Genomic DNA, 10,083 nt, shown 5'->3' on the forward strand with positions numbered 1-10,083 from the left:
GCAGCCTAGCAGTTCCTCCAGAGGTGGCCAGTTATCTCACTCAAGAAAACATGGGGCAAAGTTCAGAGTCTCATTAGCAGAATCAGGGGGTGAGAGAGGGAGATGGATGAGATATCATCTGCCGAGTAGGATAGCTGGCCAGGATGAACTAAAAACTCTGACCTCCAAAGCAAACAGCATAAATAAGAAGGGGCATGGGACCAAGAATGAAGTCCTGGAGCAAACACCATCAATCCTTCAGCGAGCAACGCCAGCAAAACCAAACAACATACTGAGGATGGAGGAAAGAGACAGCAGCCCTGGAAACTCCTGCAAAGAGACCCCCCCATCCACCCACCCACCCACCCAAGACCGACGGTATCAGATGTACGTGGCAAGAAGAAGGGGATGCAGGGAGTGACAGCCAGCTGCAGCTCCCCATTTGGTTGATGTGATCTGTCTCTCTCCATGGCATTGTCTGAACCTGACTGACTTGGCTGGTGCAGCTCTTACGCCGACACAGGGACTGGCATTGATTAACCTCCTCACAATCCCATTTGCTCCTGTTCTAGACTCCGCCGCCTCCCCACGTGGCTTCTGGGAGATTCACAGGGCTGCAGGACACGAGGGAAGAAAACTCTCCTGCCAGATATTCAACCAGCTACAACTGCAACAGGTTTCAGAGTAGCAGCCGTGTTAGTCTGTATTCGCAAAAAGAAAAGGAGTACTTGTGGCACCTTAGAGACTAACAAATTTATTAGAGCATAAGCTTTCGTGAGCTACAGCTGCATCCGATGAAGTGAGCTGTAGCTCACGAAAGCTTATGCTCTAATAAATTTGTTAGTCTCTAAGGTGCCACAAGTACTCCTTTTCTAACTGCAACAGGGTGACAGTGTAATGCAACAGATGCTAGGGGCCAGATCCCCAGAATGTGGTGCAAATTGGTGTAGATCTGTTGATTCAGATGAAGCTCCAGTGATTTACACCTCCTGGGGATATGGCCCCACAGCTGCCCGAATCAGAGAATGGAAGAGGCACTTGAGGATTCCTTTTGTAGCTCACGTTCACTTCCACGGAGGCAGTGTGGTCTAGTGGGCAGAGCACTGGCTTGGGAGTCAGGAACCCTAGGTCTATTCCAGGCTCTGCCACTGACTCCTTGGGTGAGTTGAATCCCCTCTCTGTGCCTCATCCCCCTGCCCCCCCGTAACACGGGGTAATGATACTGCCTCACCCTGATCAACCACTTTGTGATCTACAAGTGAAGGGTGTTCCCACAGGTGCGAGGCCATAATGAATTGCACCGAGCAGTGCTATATATCTACCGCACGGAGTATAGCCACTATAAGAGGCATCCCAGAAGTGCAATGGGCTGGTAAACTAATTACAGGAAGACAATTCAGCCATTGGGTAGGGATAGATTCTAGAAAATATATGGGCCAGGTTCTTGGCTGGTGTAAACTGGCATAGTTCCACTGCAGCCAATAGAGTTATGCTGATTTACACCACCTGAGGATCTGGCCCCATAAGTTCACATAAGAGAAATAGACCCAGATTGTTAATGGGAGGTAGATCCTCACGCTCTGAGGGTTTGCCTCAGAATTGAGCTGGGAAGTGCAGGTAGCAACCTAAGCTTTCTCTCCCTCCGTGGCAATGTGCTGGCAGGTGGGGCTTAGCCCAGTTCCTAGGTGTCCCCACCAACTGAACCACCCCTGCAGCTGACATTGATTCAGAGCTTTGTTGACAACCTCAGCAGAGAGGCCAAAGATCAAATGGGCTATGGAGACTGAAATGTGTGTGCCCACTGCTGGAGATAAGTCCCTCACTCCATTCAGTGTTGAAGTACATTAGCAGGAGGGTGCATGAGAAGGAAATACTTCTTTAAAACAATGCATTGTTTGGCCTGTGGAACTCACTGCCACAAGATAGCAAGGAGGCCAAGAGCTTCACTGGCTTGGAAAAGGATTAGATATTTAGATCTGAATACTTATATGGCTAATACTTATATGTGGATATTTAGGTGGAGGACAAGAATATTCAGAGTTAGGAGAGTAAGACTAAAAAACACAAGAGGTTTGGAAGGGCTTTAAACCCTCCTGCTTCAGGGCATGAGCTGACCTCTAACCAATGGGGTCAGGAGGAAACTTCCCCTGGGGCAAGTTAGCCCATCAATGTCTGCTGAAGCGTTCCTGAAACCTTCCTCTGAAGCAGAAGGTGCTGGCTCCTATTGGAGACAGGATGCTCATGGGCTAGATGGACCGGTCTGATCTTGATAGTCCCTGTGTTCATACTGATCTGGCACTGCTAGTACTTGCCCTGTGGTTAAAAATAAGGCCATCAGTCAGTGATCACCTGCTTACCTTCCACTGCCACTGAATTAAAGTGGCCACCTGGCCACAGAGGCATATGAAGGTAGGAGCATGTGAGATGCTGTGTAACCATCCTGCCTCTGTAGCATCCTATTTCCAAGATGCAGTTATGCAACTGCTGTGCAACCTGGAAGCAATCATGCAGGATAAGGTGCCCGGTGATGCCAGATACCGCAGGTACATGATGAAAAGCATGAGGGCTCATTCACACCCGCTTCCCTGAGAGCACCTGGCTGTCCTTCCTGGTGTGCATGGTATGGCTTTCAGAAAACATGCATTGCTGGCTAATGAAGCTGCATAATTACATCTTCAGCCAGGTTCCCAATGGGCATTTGAGAAGGGCAGTGGGGATTTTATCTCGCTGCCTTCAGAGAGATTGCAAAAGACTAATAAAAATCTGCATTTAAGGGACAAAGAGAGCTCAGGGCAACCAACACGCCTGGCAGGGTGTGTTAACCGCCAGCTAAATCAATGGGCCTTCGAGGACAGGCAAGGTTCCCCCTCCTTCTCTTCCTGTGTACAAGGGGGGGGGGAGGGGTTTGTCATGGGTGAATCCCGCAGCTTTGGCTGGCACCTAGTGGGGAGTCTTAGTATTGTCCTATGAAGTAAGCAGAGCAGGCTGGGAACTGTTCTATATCAATAATGGTCCAGATCCCCAGCTGGTGTAAATTAGTGCAGCCCTGCTGATTTCAATGCGGACACTGGTTCACACCAGCTGAGCTGGTCCTGCATTCTCTACCAGTTTAGGTTTACACCTGATCCTGATTGACTTTGTTTCTGTTGCGTGTAAATATTTGTGACTGACTAGTTTAGATGAACTTGTTGTCAGCCTGGGATGTGGTAGGTGTTCCTAGCTGCAATGGGAGAGTTTAAAATATCTCCAACAGCCACGTGACTGGAAATGGAGTGCGCACAGCTCAAAATAACAACGACGTCAACATCCGCATTAGCGTTGCCAAACACCTTCCTGTAGGCATGGAGAAGGATTGATTGGCCTGGAGATGTTTAAATCGCCTCCAGCCAAGAACTGGCAAGTCAAGAGTCCGCATGCAGAAATGGGGCTATTGCAGAGGTCCAAACACATGTGATTATGGTGAAATGCAAACATGCAACATCTGCTGGTCTGCCAGCTCCTGGAGGAACTGTGCACCATGGAATATCTTGTCAGGGCTACAGACCGGGCCACATCATGTACCCAACACTGGAAAAAACTATGATTGTGATGGAAAGACATGAGAAGAGGAAGAAGCCCATGATGTAATAAACGGGTGACACACAGGCATGCTGGGAAGAACCTGGATTTATCTCCTGAACCCAGTCACCTCCTATGGACAGGAGTTACAAAGGCTTGATAATGCCCATGGTCCATAATGGGGATCAGTACTCACAGACTCCAGTAGCCGCTAACACAGCTTCTCAACAGCACTAGCTGACAGCCTTGCTACAGTGAAATGTGCAAAACTATGGCCAAATCCCAGTGACTGCAAACTGCAGGTAGCAATTGAGAGACGGAAAGCATATCTTGGAGCCATCTGGGAGTGACTGCTCCACCAATGTGACGGAGGAGAAATTGGAACACAGAGGTGCTTTCTACTCCAGCATCTGAAATAGGAGAGCGTGTGACTGATTCCCACAAATTACCGCCACAGTCAAAAACACATCTTCTCAAAACCAAACACACATAATAAGGAACAACCGTTAGTAGACCAAAGGGACTGAGCGTTGGGATTCTAGAATTCTGTTCCTGACTCTATGTGGCCTTGAGGCAGTCACCTCGCCTCTCTGTGCCTCAGTTTCCCCAATGTGTAAAATGTGAATGATGATACTGACTCTCCTTTATAAAGTGCTTTGATAGCTACGTGCTTGGGAATGGACAATATCAGGCATAGGGGATTGGACCCTATGCACAGTGTGTAGCCGCCTCCTGTCTGGTTGGGACATACATGAGTTGACTGTCTGGTGGGGTTTTTTTGGTTTTTTTACTCTTATCAGCATGGCCAACCCCAAGAATTCAAAAATCATCATTCAAGTGCCTGAAAAAATCATGAGATTTAAAAAAAAAACACATCTGGGGACCTTTTGGTTTCTGTGCTTTAGGATGCACTTGGGATATGTGTACAAAGTTTTCCCCTGCAACCAGGAGGGCTAGAAATGAACTTATTTTTTTAATGAAAGCTGAAAGTTTCCTGGAATCACCTCACTCCAGGAGCTGGTGCATTAAGAAGTATGCCAAATATTGCAAGACTCACCATAAAAAGTTGTGAGAGCACCATTTGCCCAGCGTGGCATGCCAAGAAACTCTCACTAAACTGCATTATAATGCATCCTGAATGACCACTGATGAAGTGAGCTGTAGCTCATGAAAGCTTATGCTCAAATAAATTTGTTAATCTCTAAGGTGCCACAAGTACTCCTTTTCTTTTTGTGAATACAGACTAACACGGCTGCTTTTCTCAGACTCATTTTCTTGCCCTTTAAAGCCCCCAGGTTAGAAACAGAATAATTTAAGAGTTCCTGAAAGGCCTTATTTAAGTGCAGCCTATGTGGGTATCATAGAATCTGTGAAGTGTGCCTGTGCGTGTGTTTGCACACTGGTGTGCGCACATCCATCACTCCCCACTGCATGGCATGTGCCAGCCCTGCCTCATCGGTTTGTATTGCCCTGGCCTCCTAGTAGCTGGAAGCCTGAAACAAGGACATGGGCCAAAATTTTCAAAAGCTACTAGTAATTTTGGGAACCTCTAATTTTTTTCCGTGCTCACCTGGAGACTCGCTAAAGGGGCTGGATTATGCAGGAAGTGCTGAGCACCTGCCCTTTGGCAATCCAGCCCCTTTAAGGAGTCTCAATTTGGGCTACAAAAAATCGAGTCACCCAAAGTTACTTTTGAACATTTCAGACGCAGTGACTCTGCTGCTGAAAGCTGGTCCCAGATCCCCTTTCTTTGTAGCTCTGGTCTTCAGGCCTGGGGAACTAGAAGGTGGTCGAGGTCTATCCCCAATGCTTTGTGCTGGGGAAGTGAAGATCAGTGTCCATGCAACACATATGACACACTCAGTACAAAAGGAGAGGAAAGTGGGGAGGGGTGGTTACTATTTATGAGCATGCCACATTCTGGGGATTGATGACATGCACTTGTACTACCCAGTGCTGTGATGCCTGGCTGACCAGGCCAGTTAGTCCCTGTGCTGTTCTGCTTCTCTGAGATGGTAGCAGTGAGTAATTGCTGTCCTTGAGTGAGTTGTCTGGCATCCCTGTTGCTCAAGTGCCGGTTGAACATTGCATGTGTGTGCCCTGGGGGTGATGGATGGAGGCTGGGGAAGAATGCTCAGTGGTTTGAGCATTGGCCTGCTAAACCCAGGGTTATGAGCTCAATCCTTGAGAGGGCCATTTAGGGATCTGGGCGAAAGTTGGGGATTGGTCCTGCTTTGGACTAGATGACCTCCTGAAGTCCCTTCTAACCCTGGTATTCTATGATTCTATGTCCCTGCACAGAGGGTTCCAAGAAAGGGTATTTAATGCAACTTGTCAATATCTGCGTGTGTGTGTGTGGCCAGGGTCACTCATATTTTGTAAACTGACTTTATGGATGGATATAGGGGAAGATGGATTTTCTCTTCAAGAAGAGTCTTGCCTAGTGGTTAGAGCACTGGCGTGGGACTTGAAAGGCCTGGCTTGGCCAAAGGCCTACTGGGTGACCTCGGACAAGTCACTGCCCCTCTCTGTGCCTCAGTTTCCCTGTCTGTAAAATGGGAATAATGATGCTGACCTGCTTTGTACAGTGCGTTGGGATCTGCTGATGCCGAGCTCGGTATTGTTGTTTTCTAGCTCTAGCTGTGAATCTTCCGTCATTTTATGAGCATGACCTCAGTGCTTATTTTGTAACACGGCTGCAGCCTCCCCATGGTGGCCGCTAGGTGGTGCTCCAAGACAAACATTGGCCTTGTGAGTGCTTTGCTAACGTTGATTCCCATAGAGATGAAGGCCCAACACTCAGAGTCAAGATGAGGAATCTGAGCCCATTCTGGGCATTTGTTCTTGGTGCTCTGGCGGGTGCTGGGAATGCAGCTCAGTACATGCACGAATACAGCACAACCCACCTTCTGAGTGGACTTTGATCCAGAGGAAAGGTTCAGTCCCACTGGCTGAGGTGGAGAGCTCTTGGGGGGAGGGGGAGTGGGTTAGCCCACAAATTAGGGGCTTTGCCACCCTCTTCCCCTCCCCCTGACCCCTGCTCTGCACCCCAGTCACTGATCTCCCTTCACACACACTTTGGAGTCCTTACACTTGGCCACCTCCGTCGCTCCCCAGGCAGCTTCCTCCCTTAGCTCCTGCCACTTCTGAACACTCCATGTTTCCGATGGGGTGCCAAGGCCACGCGTCCCACAGAACATACCCCAGGAGGAGAAGGCAATATACAGCATGCTCGGCAGAGCGTGTACACTGGGCCAGCATGAGCTGGAGCAGAGCTCTGTTAATTTTCCCCATGAGCCTTCCTTTCCCCACTCAAACAGAGCCTTTGTACGTCCCCTTGGCCACCTCCAGCTGCTCTTCCCTTCTTTCTTGTCCTGTTAACGCATCTGCTGATCCATGAAACCCCCTGCACCATACAGACTCGGGTCCGTGGCTTGACCTGCGCCCACACTGCAAAAGGACTGGACTTAGATACAAATCACAGTAGCACTCAGGCTCTGACCCACCCCTCTAGCAGTGTCCTAAGAGCTTACTGACCCAAGTCAGACTAATTTGCGTGTGGACAGAAGGGGGCTTGGGCTCAAATCTGAGTCAGAGCTGGGGATTCATGTGCAGTGTAGACATACCCTCAGACACAGGTGCTGACTTTCCAATATGCCGGGGAGTGCTTGACCCCTGGCTCTGCCCCAGGCCCTGCCCCCACTCCACCCAAGTCCCCACCCCGCCCCCATCCCATCTCTTTCCCGCCTCTTCCCACCCCATTCTGCCCCTTCCCCTGAATGTGCTGCATCCTTGCTCCTCCCCCTTCGCCCCAGAGCCTCCTGCACACCGTGAAACAGCTGATTGCGGCCGTTGGGAGGCACAGGAGGGAGGGGGAGGTGCTGATTGGTGGGGCCCACCAGTGGGCAGGAGACACTGGGGAATGGAGGGGGCTGCCGGTGGGTGCTCAGCCCTGGAGCACCCACAGAGTCGGTGCCTATGCCCTCAGACTCAGTGACTTTCATTCTCAGGGCTTAATGAAGTGCACTCAGTGCAGGACCCAAACTGGGGAGGCAGTGTGGTATCTTGGCACTCCCCTGATCCCTGGAATTCCTGGGGACAGCTCTAAACCCCAGGGTAAGTTACAGCAGCCTCAGGCCTACTCTAACTTACACCCACATTAATAGGCTCACAGGGGTTCTTAAAGTATCTGGGGGCCACCAGAATCCAGTCATGCTCTGGCCACACATCTGCCTCCAGACATACCTCTGATACACCTATGCCAGAGGGAGGGGAGGCCAGGCAGGGAGGGCATGATACAGCTATACACACCTATGGATTTCCCCATGCCAAAGGCATACTAAGATGTCCAGTTAGGGCCTCTTTACAGGCTCCAAAGCAGTACCAAGAAGCTACAGCTCGCAAAGTGAAGTGCTTACAACTCTGGAAAGCCAAAGTTAAGGCTGCTAACATAAACTGGACCCTGCCCTTTTGAGCCTGTGCATTACAATCGCTTTTATGGATGCAAATGCACATTATTAGACCTGATTCCACCAAAATGCTTTTCCGTGGAAAAGTACATTCCATTGAAATCAAAATAGCTTGTGAAAACAGCTCAATTGCAATGATTTTTTTCCCCCAGTGAAAACATTCGAAATGAAGGCAAATTGTTCATTTCCTTTCATGCTGCAATTTTCCGTTTTCTTCGGCTTTTGAACAGTCAAAGATTTAAACTTGTTCACTGAACAACAGTGAGTTTTTGAAAATCTTAAAAAGCTGGAGCCTCTTGGTGGACATGAGAGAAAAAACTCTATTACCATAGAATATCAGGGTTGGAAGGACCTCAGGAGGTCATCTAGTCCAACCCCCTGCTCAAAATGGGATCAATCCCCAATTTTTGCCCCAGATCCCTAAATGGCCCCCTCAAGAATTGAACTCACAATGCTGGGTTTAGCAGGCCAATGCACAAACCACAGAGCTATCCCTCCCCCCCACAACCTTTCCACACTACTGAACCCCTTTTAGGAGGCTGATTTGTCTTGCATACCCCTAAGTTTCACCTCACTTAACAACTACTTGCTTATAAAACCAGACCTCAAAATACAAAAGGGTCACAGCACACTAGTACTGAAACATTGCTGACTTTCTCATTTTTACAATATAATTTTAAAATAAATCCACTGGAATATAAATATTGTGCTTACATTTCAGTGTATATTATATCGAGCAGTATAAACAAGTCATTGTCTCTATGAAATGTTTGGTTGTACTGACTTCACTAGTGCTTTTTATGTAGCCTGTTGTAAAACTAGGCAAATATCTAGATGAGTTGATGTGCCCTCCTGGAAGACCTCTGCGTACCTCCTGGGGTACACATATGCCTGGTTGAGACCCACTGATCGACTGTACAATGAGATAGATAGAGGGCTAGCTGCTGTACAGAGAGATTAGCAGGCAGAGTCCATATAATGAATGTTTCTACAAGAAGGCCCCAGTATTTGCGGAAGAAATGCTGCATAGAATAAAATGGTGTGGTGTAATAAAAAACAGCAGAGAGGGGGACACACTAAAGGGGATGGTATATGCCAGGGAGAAAAGGTGCATTTTCAGGTGAGGTTTGAACACAGATGGAGAACTCATGCGGCAGAACGAGGCAGGGAGGCAGTTCCAGGCCTCAGAGGTTGCAGAGAAGAAGACTCTTTCACCAGTCGATTGTTCAAAGGGAGTGTGGGGAGGCTGGCAGTAGAGGAGATGACGGAGCAAAGCAGAGGGGAGTAAAGAGAAAGAGACATGAAAATTGGATGGTGCAAGTGGGTTTGAAAAGCAAGGTCAGATTTGAAATGAACAGGGAATAGTGTACAAGACAGAGATCATGGGTAGAGTACAAAGCCCAGTGGTCCTGGAGCTGTCTAGAGCAGAGTCCCTTGCCTTCTAAAGTTGGAAGATAGTGAGACTTCCAGTCATTTCAAATCACGTTACCTTTCTTTAAAGAACAAAGAGTCCTGTTGATTAGTGCATAAGGCCTAGCCCCATCAATTGCTCTGGGTGGGGTTAACAAGGGGGAAGCCCTCACAACCTCTGCCCTCAGACACAACCCTTTTAACATCCGATTATTATTTAACTGCACATCTCGGATTCTTTCTTTTCTGCGGCGAAGCAGGTGGGATTATTTTTAACTTTCTGACTTTGGGTGCATTGCCTGAGTTATTTTTCCCATCTGGGGGGAGGCTGATGGGAATTTACTCTGTGCCTATTGGTCTGTACTTGTGGTGAGAAGCAATTATTTTAGCATTTAATCTTTGCTGTGTGCTCAGATACCATCACAACAGGTACAGCATAAATAAAAACCACTCCAGGGCCCAATCTGACAAACCTTTATTCACTCAAGAACCAGCTGAAGTTAACAGCACTCCATGTAGGACTAACATGTGGGCTTAGTGCCAAACCCATGGAAGTTTTTCCATTGACCTCAGTGAGCTTTGCATCAGGCCGTATACAGTACACAAGGCAGCAGCTTTAGGTCCTTAGTTTTGTAAAGCCCTTTTTACTAAGGGCCAGATCCTCAGC

Source organism: Dermochelys coriacea, chromosome 21, assembly GCF_009764565.3.
Source record: "Dermochelys coriacea isolate rDerCor1 chromosome 21, rDerCor1.pri.v4, whole genome shotgun sequence".
Taxonomy (NCBI): domain Eukaryota; kingdom Metazoa; phylum Chordata; order Testudines; family Dermochelyidae; genus Dermochelys; species Dermochelys coriacea.